Below are 11,704 nucleotides of genomic sequence, written 5' to 3'. Positions count from 1 at the left end.
GTGCAGTTCTCTTTCCATTTGCCTTCTTCTGATATCTCTGCTTTTGCTGTTTTCTTTTTAATTTCGTCTCTAACGAAAATAGTGTGAGAACATATTGCTAATGTATGTATGTCTGACAAATATTTATTATTTCCTATGAAGACAATTGGCTACCTGTCCTAAAGTATATCTGGTATTTTCTTAGATTCTAATGGCAAACGTCTTTATATGTGTACCACAATGACAGTGTCACTGATGATGGTCTGCCAAGATTTTTTAAGTGTCTTCTGCATTGTCAAATACAATTTGTTTTATCTGATACAGTTTTCATGTGAAGTGCTTTTCTGGTATTATATTTGTTCAGATGTTGGTAATCTGTGATTTAACTGGAATATGTGGTGGCTTGGATTACCACACTTTTAACTATCTATGTATATCTATCTATATTTATCTGTATCTGTCTGTCTATATGATAAACCCCCATTACCCTCCAAATAACTTAGAGGTCCTATTGTTTTTAATGGTCACAGCCATCTGTCTCGGAGCAGTGTATAACTCATCCTATGCATCGGATGCAACTGTGTGCACTTTTTGACTTGTTCTGTCAAGAGCTTTAGTAGGTGAACAGTGTTTTTAGTTTCGAGAACAGAAAAATTAGAAACAAATAAGAGGAACTCTGCGATTAGCAGTACAGTGATCTAGTATATCCAGTGATTTTGTATGATCATAGCACACTGCAGTGTTGAAGTGTCAGCCTCAAGCAGTCCTTTCACCTCAGCCTTTTAATTACCTTGGCATTATAGGTCACCGTGCCATCTTAGGCTTTTAATATTCCATAATTTTTATATTATTAATTTAAAATGCATTTTACTTTTTTCTTTAATAGTGGATGAGATTACTGAAGACCCCGTGTTCAGGTAGGATTTTACATATTTTCAAAAATTATGTGTTCACTGGGGGAATACAAAGCAAAGAAACTAATATTTGATGAGTGTTCTATTGTGGGCTAGAAGCATATCATGTACTTAACATTGATCATCTGATATAGTCATCCCAAATGCTTTGCAAAGTGCTTGTGCTATTACTGTTTAGGAATTATGCTACTGTGGTTCTGAGGTTGACTAATTGTCCCATGATCTCATAGTTAACAGCCAGCTGACCCATGATTTGACCAGCATCCTGCCTGGCTCCCAAATCCATCCTCTTTCCCCTGAACATATGATAGAGACCTATGCAACACTGGGATCCAGGTACAGGTCCAACTGACCTCAATGCAGAAAGTCAGATTTAGTTATATGTTAACTCTCCTCAAAAGTGTCCTTTAGAAGCTTGGTTAGTCAAGAGCTTGTCCTGATATATTCAACAATTACAGTTGTCCTTGTTTTTGCCATCAAAAGTTTGAGGGCAGATCGTATTTTGCTGTGGCCACAGGACCATAAGTTTAACATAAGCAAGACCAGGCAAGTCTTAGAGAGGAATTAATTTCCTATAAGTGAAGGATATCTACATATAGGCCATGTTTTGTTAATTATACTTAGCATCTATTTAGAGAATTTTTCTGATTGATCTTTGTACTCACTGACTTCTCAGTAAATAGACAGTAAGACTATCCTTGGCTACTGCACTTGCCTAGTTCATGAAGATTTTTCTTTTTTCCTAGCATCTTTTTTCTTCTTCTGTGACTTTTCTCTAATATTGTCTTGATTTGTTTTCTTTCCTCTCTTCCTTATTTGCATTTCTTTTGTTCTGTTTTGTTTTTCCCCATTCTGCCAGCTAACTCTTCCACATTTTCCTATAGAGCAAATTCAAAGCTCATAGAATTTCAGGATTTTAAACAATCTTACAGATCAAGCAAAATACTCTCTAGGAATTCAACCTGTGTTTAACATCCTGGCCTAGTGGTTACTCAGGTTAAGAACCTGAAAGTCAAAGAGATTAAACTAACTCATTTGGAGATACTGAGTGTGAGAAATGAGATGGTGAACTCAGGTTTCTTAATTGAAAGCCCAGTACTCTTCCTTGTTTATCATCCTGTAGGTGAGTGTTTTATTAATAGAAAGGGTGAGTGGGTCTAGTGAAGGCAATGGAGAAGGATAAGAATTGAATCAGCTAATTAACTCAATGGAAGTGGATATGAATGGAATTAGCAGGGAAACACCAAGTTCGAAAAGAAACAACACAGGGTTGTATAGTAATAAGTGTTTTAGAAAAGAAATTGGAATATTGGGGTATCTGACAAGTTTTATAAAGACTGAATCATAGGAATGAAGGACACAAGATGTCAGGAGTTATCTAGAAGAGTATATTAAAATAGAGGACTCAAAGCGAGTCCTGAAAAGCTTGCTTTTGTTGTTGTTGTTGTTTAATTGGAAGAACTAACAGATTTGGAGGTTGTTATTGAAAGATGTTTGAAGACTTTAGGAAGAATCTGTAGAGCAGATCAGAATGTGGTATCATCTAGTTCCACCCCAAGTTACAGAGGACTGGCTTACAGTCCCTTGAGTACTAGGGTCTGGAGGTTCCTGAAATACAGATTTGTGTCCCAGGTCTAGTGTCTCCTCTGCCTCTTTTCCCAATTCACTGATGTCCTTCCTGTGTACATGTAGGGAAGTCAGGGGTAGGAATGGCTGGGAAATGACTCATGGAGCTTCAGTTGGGTAGTTTGTAACATGCTTGGGCTGGGAAAGGATGATTGAGGGTCCCTTTAACTTGTTTTCTAGTAGCAGGGAAATAGAGATCTGCTCTTGGTCATTTGGGCCTATCCTTTCAGGAATCTGTGCTGTCTTAGGCTGAATATTTAGAGATTGGAGACTGCCATGGATCCTGAGGAAGAGGGAGGGATCTGGAAATGGGAGCCCATAAGAAGGAAGATGTTTAGATAGTACTTTGGGAAATAGAATTACAACTACCAGGATTCTGTTTTTCCAGAAGTCTTTCTGCTTCAGTATCTGGGTGCCTATGAAGATTTTTAAGGGTTTGCTAATTTATGTGGACCTGAAAAGGCAGGACCTATATAGGGGAAATAATTGGATTTTATAATTTTTAATTCTTTACTCTTTCTGGGAAGAGTATTCCTAATAACAACATATGTATTTACTGGTTTTTTTTCCCCTTTTTTCCCTATACTAATTATCAATGTGTATGCATTTGTTCTTTGACTTTTGCACATTTAACTTTCAAATGTTTTGGGGTACTTTTTGTGCTGTTTGAGGGTAAAGCAAAGCAATGGGGCCTTCAGAAAGGGTTTCCATACCGAAGGTCCAAGACTGCCAATCTTGAGTGATACAGATTAGTCTTTGAACCAGAGGTAGATAATGGAGAAGGGGCGGTGTTATCTTTCTACCTTGTTTCAGATTATCAGATTTGTTCCAGTTCAGGTAACATCAGTTATGTCAGCCATTAACTGGACAGGCTATTTGTGAAGACATATTATTCTTAGGCTCTGTCCATGTATTAGCTGTCACTAATTGTTATAGAGCTAGAAGTAAGTCTTCACTGAATATTTCCTAAATTGTGAGAGGTAGAGAGAGAACAGGTAATAAAATCTTTCTTAAATCAGAGATCAAATATTAATTCTACCAAGAAACAGCATTTACTATAGTGGTAGATGACCTTTCACCTGATTCTTATGTTTTATTTGGGAGTGGGTACCCAGGTAAGAACTGGCCAATGTTTTTCTTTTAAGGAAATGACATGGCTTATTTCTGTTGTTTATTTTTGTTGTAAAGGATTTCCATCAAACCGGGTATTGATGATTTTTGGCCTGAGTCATTTGTTGGACATTTCGATGTTGATACCAAGGTACAGTGGTCTCTTATGAAATTAATTTTTTCGCTCTGGATCTAGCTTTCCATAGTATTTACTCATAATATTTAGCAGTGGTCTACCTATCATGGTTTTATCTTTGTAATAGAGAGTTGTTCAGAGAACACCATTTCATAGAAATAGCACCCCTTGAATTTTTTTCTTTAAATTTTTACTTTGGTAAATAAGAAAGGATTGATAAATACTTTTGAGGGGGTGGGGCTGGATAAAAAAAGAATGGTCTAGAAAGTACAGAGTGACAGGGAAATTATATTAGGTAAAGTATTCCCATAGTAGAGGAACTATGAAATTTGGTCCAAGTGTATTTGCATATGTGTCTGTGTCCTCACTGTTACTTTTAGATCATAGTGACATGACTCTTACAATACTTATGTCTGAATTACTCTTTAATGCATCCAGTTGCTTACTACACTGATCATGGAATCTCCCTCGTGCCTTTTATTTCCAAAACTGTATAATACATAGCATAGAGTTCCTCTTTTTTCTCTTAGACACATGTTATTTTGGCATCATATAGTTTTCAGGACAGATCTTTTTCTCTATTAATAGCCTTAGTGCTCTGTTTAGACTGAAATAGTATTAGAAGTAGCAGAACTTTAGCTAGGCATGGTGACGTGAGCCTGTTGTCCCAGCCACTTGGGAGGCTGTGGTGAGAGGATTGCTTGAGTTTAGCAGTTCAAGATAATCTGGGCATCATGGTGAGACTGTGTCCCTAAATAGAAAAAAAAAATATGTGGATATTTAGAAATTTGAATTCTGTTTCTCAAACCCTGCCTCTTGTTGAGATGGAGAGGTGGAGGTTGTTGTTATCTTTCCTCTTTCCCAACCCTGTAGACTTAACAGCATGAATCATATTGGGACCTTAAGTTTAATCTTGAAGTCAGTAGGTGGTGCCTGTGGGTAAAAGTCTGCCAAATCCTATGCAATGGAATGAGTAAATGCTGTGGGGACCCATACAAGTTGACTGACTTGTCAGTATATGTTGCTTGCAGGAGAGAGGCCACTGCACTGGGGTTTTGGGGACCTGTTTTTAGCCTCAGCCAATCATGAGAAGCACTTCGATGTCCCAGGCAATGGGTGGGTTCCTGGATCGCCCAGGGGACCCCCTCTTGTGCTGCACCACAGCTGTGGGGGAGAGGCAAGTGAGACTGGGTGGGGATGGTTTGGGACAGCATGTTCAGGCTCCACAAAGGTGGATACAAATGCGGTCTCAGCAGGGGACGAGGGTCATGTCTCAGACCGCTGAGGATAGCCACCAGTTAGGGGCTGGGGTGTTCCCACCATGCCAACAAGTCTGCTAATGTGGGAGGGGAAGTCAGGAATTCACAGTCCAGCAGACAGGAGTGGGTTTCACTTTCCTGCCACTTCCCTTGCCCCGCAGTTCTCCTCTGGCATCTGGTCACAGGCAGCAGTCCAAGCCAACTAAATTTTTGAACAATGAGTCTCTAGGCTATAAGCTTCTCGCTTCCTTTCACAGGACCCTGGCCCTGACAGAAAACATGCCCATCTTGGGAGGGGTGGGGTACTGGGCAAGTTGGCAAGTTCGCTATGGCTCAGACCCCCAGTGAACTCTGCATTTGGTTCTGCCTGGGTGGGCTCCCTCCGTTCTCAGGTCAGTTCACACGTATCCACGCCCCTGAATGATGTGATTGAGTCCTGGGGGAATGGGAAAGGCCTGCAGAGCTGGCCTTCCATCTGATGAGTCGAAACCCAAACTGTGATGGGGAGAGGCATTTTGGTCCTAAGTTGCCCATGGAGTACTCAGGGAGGATTAATGTCCTTGTAATACCCACTGTGCTGGAGCAGCCAGGCAGGGCAGGACTAGGGAGGTCCTGTGGGCAGGGTCCTCATGCTCAGAGTTCCCCTTTGATTATTGCAGTTTCGTAAGGGGAGAGGTGTGAGGCACACTATCTGTGGCATCTGGAGTATGGTGGGAACACTGACAAAGGGGAGGGAGTTGCTCCTGATTGCCGTGGCATAGCCATCTATTGGGGTGCCCATGCCAGCCCTGAGCAGAAATGGCCATGGCTGCGTCAGCAGCGGTGGGTAGGGGAGGGGAAGAGGATAAGGAGGAAGAGAAGAGTCTAAAAGGAGGAGACCTGGCACTCCTGTCCCCTATGTCCCAAGGAGCCCTTCTGGCATGCTATGCTGCACTCTGACCCATAGGCAGCCTGGCTGGAATGTCCCAGGTTTGGGATCACACAGTTCACCCAGGATTCACTTGCCAACTGTGGCTGCGGCTGTCTGAGTGTGTGTTGTGGAATATTTGTGGTGAGTCTATGGAAAAGAAAAATAAGACACTGAGAGTCTGAAGCTCTCTGGGCAGGACAAAGACACACAACGGGCACGAAAGCAGCATGTGGCTCACTGCATGTGCTCGGGTGTATGGTGAGGGAGAGCATCTTCCACGGGGCTGGAAGCCTGGTGCTGAGTTCTCAAGAGCAGAGGGGAGCTGTCTGAAAGATTCAGAGCCTGCAGACTGCCAGCGTGTTAGGGGAGGAAAACAGACATTCTGACCTTACCTTTCCACGGGGCTTCCAGTTCCTCTGGGGTCTCTATCTGCCAGAATCTTGCTCCTTCTTATTCTGTCTTGAGGCTTTTTCCCATGGGATCTGTGGCAGGTTCTGGCACTCTTTCCTCAGAATTACACCTGAGCTGTGCCTTATCATCTCAAACTTTCTGTTCTTTCTCACAGGATCTGGTGCCCAGTGTCTCTAGTCAGGCATTCTGCCTGTATCCACTCTATGCTTTTCCTAGTGGGGACTTCCAAAGATATCTTTAATAGATAAAATATCATTACGAGCTACACAGTACTCTTTAGAATTCTGGTTGTGCACTTTTTTCTCCAAGTAGAAATTAATGAAATGTTTCTGTTTCCATTTTTCTCTCTGTAGCAATAAAGATTCGCTTTCAGGTAGTGATAGATGACCATGTTTAACTACTTGAATGTCTTATTTTATAGCAATAAAATTAAAGTCCACAGAAGTAGAGAAAAAAAGTAACTCTTCAGTAAATATTAGGCATTATTATTGTGGATATATTATGAACAGAAGTGTTTGTTATATATCTCATTGTTCTGAATGTTTTTCTTTTTCCTCCTAGATTTATGTTCATGATTGAGTGAGAATGTCTCTTTTTTTATTTGTGTTTCTCCATGCTCCCCTACCTTTTGAAATGGTTTTACACTCACCGAAATTTTTCTTGCAGAAGACATTTCTTCAGTGTCTGTCCTTTCATTCCCACTCTGTCTCCATATTTAGTTACAGCTTTCTATTTAGTAGCTATGTGTGACTTTCCTTCATCCATGATTGCCCAACAGGATTTATTCCTGTTTACTTCTCTCTTTCTTGCAAAACCCTGAGTGGATACAATCATTTATCTTTAGCATTTTTAGGAACATGATAGAAGTGACTTGTACTATTTGCAGTGTGAACTCTTTTGTATAATGTACTACTAAAAGCTAAACTGTCATATATTGCTGGGCAAGAGATAATTCATACAAAGATAAATCATGCGAACATATGTCAAAATATAAAACATGATTAATGTTAAGTTCCTTAATGTTACTTATTTCAAAAATGCTCTAAACTATATGAGAAAATTTTTGTCCTAGGTTATTCTTATTATGAAAATAATCTAATGGTTATCATAATGTTTGTACAATAATGAAGTAGGGGTGAGGCGAGTAATATTTTGAGGATATCTGTATGAGCTATCATAATCCTCTCTTCATGAGAAGATGTAGATGAATAAATCAGAGAATTGAGGGTAGTGTCTATATCCGAGTGACTCCACAGTCTGTGTATTTTGTGTTAGATCTTATAGTAATGGTGAATATTTTTTAATTTATCCACTTTGATACTTGTTATTCTTAAACTTGTTGTTTTTTTGTTCTAGAATGTTCCACAAACAGGGGTAACAAAGCCAATGACTGCTTCTCAGCAACCCATGAAAATCAGTAAGCTATTTGAAGATTTTCTGTTCTTGTGTTATCTATTGTTATTTAATTAAAAATATTTTCATATGCTCTTTATTTTTATGATAGTAGAAACCAAATGTACTGTGAGAACAGAAATTGGAACCATGTTTGAGGACAGTATTTCTAATCATCCACATGTGGTTCAAAGCCTTCCAACAACATCAGTCAAAATGCAGGGCTTTCATAATCCTTCCATTCAATCACCTGGCCCTCGTCTGAAAGCTTCCTTCAAGTCTTCAACTAAGCCAGGTCTTACAGAGGTAAGTTAGTTTAAGCAACAACAACAACAACAAAAACCCCTTCTTTTATCCATGCTTTTTTCACATACCACCCCTGATCCTCATCATGCTGATAAGGATCGTAGAAATGTACATCCTCAAGATCATAATAGAAAGCAGTGTAATCACAAGAGAGAGATATGTATAGGATTGAGATTTTTAAAGTTTGGTTGGGAGTAAAGAATTCTTTGAATTTCCATTGTGTGAGCAGAGAATTAGAAAGCAAGCCAAAAGGACTGCTCAACAGACATGTAGATGAGAAAGGGATGAAGGGGAAGAATTCCTGTGAGAAGGGCAAGATAAATAGAATGATTGAATAAGAGAGTCAAGGTGACAGATTATTATAAAAACACTGCAGCAATAGTGGAGTTAATGAGAGAAGGACCTTTCCACATTACAAAATATGATAGAATTTGTTTTAAATGCAAATTTATAAAAGAAAGACAGCCAATGAAAAAGACCCTCAGATTCTTCAGAATGACATACACCTGATGTTTATGAAGAACTGAAAGAAAATTTAAGAATGATTATCATGAATATTAATCAGTTATACATTTTAAAATTAACACAAGAGAATAATTCGAATGTTGCTGGAATATAGAAAAGATAAATAGTGAAGGTGATGGATATCCCAATTACCCATATGATGCTATGAATGTATCAAATTATCACATGTACCCCCAAAATATGTCAATCTATTATGTGTCAATTAAGTACAATTTAGAAAGGAACTAAAATGTAATCCTCCCTTTGTTACCAGGAGCTCATCACTTGTCCCCAAGTCCCCATCAGAATAATGAGGACAAGAGGTATGAGGAGCAGGAAAGAGAGATTTAGCAATTTGCCAGTAAACAAGGATGGAGACTCCTGTCTAAAATGCCATCATCCCAATCATAAGGGGAAATACAGAGTTTTTCAATGGAGGGTTTTTAGCTTCAGGCAATTGCTGTTCAACTACAGTTGATGATTCTGATTCTTCCCATCTCTGGGGAAGATAATCTGTATGAGTTCCCCCTAGACCTCTGCCTGTCTGGACCCCGCCTCAGTTGGGCAGTTCTGCTGAGCCATCTCCTGTAGTACAAAGAACAAAAGACACTCCCTGCCTCTCCCAACCACTGGCCAGAGGCAGGGATGTAGTTCTCAAAAAGAGTGAGAACATTTTAAACAGAAGAAAACATTTTTACCATTTTTTCCAGGCCATTCTTTTTCATATTCCCCATTGTCAATTTTATCCTTCCATATCCTCCTCCCTATCTATGGGAGGAGGGGTGATGTTGTCATTGAGCTACTTTTTGTTGAATTAGGTGATATAGATGGAAGGTTTATATTTATATATGTCCTTATAAAGCTTTGGCAGTATATTTACAACAACAGATTATCAGGTCAATAAAAGTTATAAGTAATAGTAGTGAGGATTGACAAGACAAAATGGATTGTCGCCTTGTACACAAAGTCTGATACGGGGCTGGTTTAGAAAGGAAACATGGGACCTCTGAGCATAGAGCTATTAGTTGGCCCCTGTAGGTGATCTGAGAAACCAGCTTTTGTAAATTTAGAAATCTTATACAGAAACACATGGACCAAATGAGGTTTAGGGTAACAAACCCAGTAGTAAAATAGATTAATATAGGAAGGGGGATTGCCTGGGGAAATCCTCATTAAGAAGTTGTCTATCTTATAAACAGAACAAATAATCAAAGAAAATTTAGTAAAAATATCAACATTTTTACCTTTTTTAATAGATATTTTAGATCACCTAAAGGCTGGCCCCTCCACTGGGGTCTTGGGTCCTCTTCTTCCATGGGACACCTCTTTACTCTGGTGTAATCGACCCCTGATTCCTATTTTTGACAATTTTAAAGAGGTGTGAGTTGTTGAGGCACCTTATAGGGTGTCTTTTACTTCTCTGTTCCTAACTGTGGCGGGGACCTAAATGAAGCAAACTCAAGTATAGTGGTTAGTCCCGACCCACTTGTTTGACGTGTTATTTTTTTTAGCCATGCTTCTATTACCACACTTACCTCAGGTTGTTTGGAAGGGTCACTCATAAACTATTTTTTAGGGGCTTAACTTAAGCCTGATTTTAAGTGCTATCTTTATATGGAGGAGAGGAAGTGGTAATATCTTATCTTACTTTTCTGCATTACTTCTGTGATGTATGTGAAAGGCGGCTTTACTAATCAGCTACCTAACATAGGACAAGACACTATCAAACAGAAAGTAAGGGAAGTAAACTCACAGCACATAATTGCCCCTTAGAAGACAAAACTCACAACTACCCCCTTTGCTGTGTTTAATTAAACACCTGTGACCAAACTCATTGTCTCTAAGAGTTTCCTTTTCTTAGCCTTGAAGAGCCCTCCGTGGACAGTAGGGTGTGAACTCCCCACTCCAACTCTCTGCCTCAGTTCCTGTCAAAAAACAGATTCCAAGGACTCAGATAAACCTGCCTCACAGAGAAAATAAAGCAAAGAGCACCTGCAACAGCTTCGCCACCACTTCTGTTTGCTGTCAGTCTGTTGAAGCAGAAGGATAAAAAGCCATCTCTACCCTTTGAAACTGCAAGGAGGCCTGGTGTGGTGACTCATGCCTGTAATCCTAGCACTCTGGGAGGCCGAGGCGGGCGGATTGGATCGTTTGAGCTCAGGAGTTTGAGACCAGCCTGAGCAAGAACGAGACCCCATTTCTACTAAAAAAATAGAAAGAAATTAGCTGGACAACTAAAAATTTATAGAAAAATTAGCTGGGCCGGGCATGGTGGCTCATGCCTGTAATCCTAGCACTCTGGGAGGCCAAGGCGGGCAGATCGTTTGACCTCAGTTCGAGGCCAGCCTGAGCAAGAACAAGACCCCATCTCTACTAAAAAATAGAAATAAATAAGCTAGACAACTAAAAATGTATAGAAAAATTAGCTGGGCATGATGGCACATGCCTGTAGTCCCAGCTACTCGGGAGGCTGAGGCAGGAGGATTGCCTGAACCCAAGAGTTTGAGGTTGCTATGAGCTAGGCTGATGCCACAGCACTCTAGCTCAGGCAACAGAGTGAGAGACTGTCTCAAAACAAATAAACAAACAAACAAACAAAAAAAAAAAAACAAAGAAAACTGCCAGCAACTTTCCCTCACCTGCCTGGCACTTCCTTCCTTCCTCTGTGTGCCATGGCCACTCCCTCCTTCAATCTCTCTGTTTCTCTCTCTCTTTCTCAGAAAAATAAACAGACTTTTACTTCCATATATCCTAATCGCTGTGTTTGAAGTCTTTCTCCAACTGCCATGAACACCGAGTGAGTTTTCCACTCTTACAGTAGGTGATTTCTGTTTTAGATGTAGGGCTCAGTTTATTTGTTGGGTGACCTCCAACAGAAAGGAGGGTCTGTTGTCCCTCTGTGTGGAGGAGGAGAGCCTGTGAACACCTTGACGACCTGAGGGATCACTGAGTCCACCGTGTCCAGCCTTGCAGAAATGCTTCACCGGGTTTTCACTGGGGGTCTACTCAGAGAAGTCCATGGGTGACCACAGGACCTTGTGCAGCCGATTCAGGTGTAGCTGGTGGGAAGCAGGGATTCCGCTGATGGGCACTGCCATGGAGAAGCCAAGCACAGTGGTGTCTTGAGCTGTTGTGTTGTCTCTGTGGCTACATGTCC

The sequence above is a fragment of the Microcebus murinus genome, chromosome 15 (assembly GCF_040939455.1).
Source record: "Microcebus murinus isolate Inina chromosome 15, M.murinus_Inina_mat1.0, whole genome shotgun sequence".
Lineage (NCBI taxonomy): Eukaryota > Metazoa > Chordata > Mammalia > Primates > Cheirogaleidae > Microcebus > Microcebus murinus.
The sequence above is the reverse complement of the archived record's forward strand: the minus strand, read 5'-3'. Positions refer to the sequence as shown.